Here is a 1014-nt window from a genome sequence, read left to right as displayed (position 1 = left end):
TCTGTTTTTAATCTTTAGCAAGTTAACTACAATGTGCCTGAGTAGGGTTTCTTTGTAATCACCCTATTTAGTTTGAGTCTTATGTCAAGTATAAAGTATTTTTGGCTAGTTATTTTGGCCAGTAATATTATTTCTACCCCATTATTTCTCTCTTCTCCTTTTTGGAATCCAGAAACATATGTTAGAACTTCTATTGTGTTGTATGTTACACTAATACTATTTTCTGTGTCCTCCCATCTTTTTTTTTCTGTGTGTGCTTCAGTCTAAGTATTTCCTACTGAACTCTCTTCCAGCTCACTAATTCTCTCTTCTGCTCCATCTATACATCAAGAGCTGTGTAATAAATTCTTAATTTTAGTTATTGTATTTTTTCCACTCTAGGATTCCATTTGATTTTTTATTGTTCATTAATACCAATTCTTTTATGAAAGCCTACAGCTTGTTATCTCTTTTATGACACAGTATTACCTTATTTTCAAACCGTGTCTTGTGAAAATAACCAAATTTGAGCATCAGAAGACCTTACAGTCTACCTAATCATGATCTCTGTAGTTCTGAGAAGCAAATATTTAAAGTAATTTAAAAGAATAAGGCTTAGGTCTGTGTGTGTATGTGTGTGTGTGTGTGTGCACACGCATGCACGTGTGTGTGTGTTTGTAAAGATGACAGCGGATAACTGAGGACTTGTTGATGGATGAAAGAAAATGGGGGCATGTATATAAAAGGCGAATCAGATCTGAGCAATGATGAAAAGGTTTTACTACTGACCTTTATAGCTACGTAGTTTTCTACATTTGATCTGAGCTCAGAATTGAAAAACAACAACAACAACAAGCAATGTCCAATAACTCTAATATCTGGGTCTCCTATGGGCTGTATTTTCTATGATCTGTTTTTCTCTTAGGTTTCAGGCATTAGTCCAGTTTCTTCAAATACATGATAATTAATTTTATTTAATTTGAAGCAATCTCAATCTTATAGAATGGTCCCTAATATAGTACAAAAAACTATTTC

The 1014-nt window shown here is 33.3% G+C and overlaps 2 non-coding genes across 2 annotated transcripts; both read left to right on the top strand.

Annotated features, from left to right (window-relative positions):
• The first annotated feature begins 483 nt into the window (after window positions 1-483).
• Window positions 484-560, top strand: LOC123930372. Its single transcript, XR_006816083.1, has one exon. It is a non-coding gene; the product is annotated as a small nucleolar RNA U2-19 (small nucleolar RNA).
• A 178-nt stretch (window positions 561-738) lies between these two features.
• LOC123930370 lies at window positions 739-808 on the top strand. The gene has a single exon (XR_006816081.1). It is a non-coding gene; the product is annotated as a small nucleolar RNA U2-30 (small nucleolar RNA).
• Window positions 809-1014: the final 206 nt, after the last annotated feature.

This window comes from Meles meles, chromosome 18 (assembly GCF_922984935.1).
Source record: "Meles meles chromosome 18, mMelMel3.1 paternal haplotype, whole genome shotgun sequence".
NCBI lineage: Eukaryota > Metazoa > Chordata > Mammalia > Carnivora > Mustelidae > Meles > Meles meles.
This window is presented reverse-complemented; position numbering and strand designations above follow the sequence as displayed.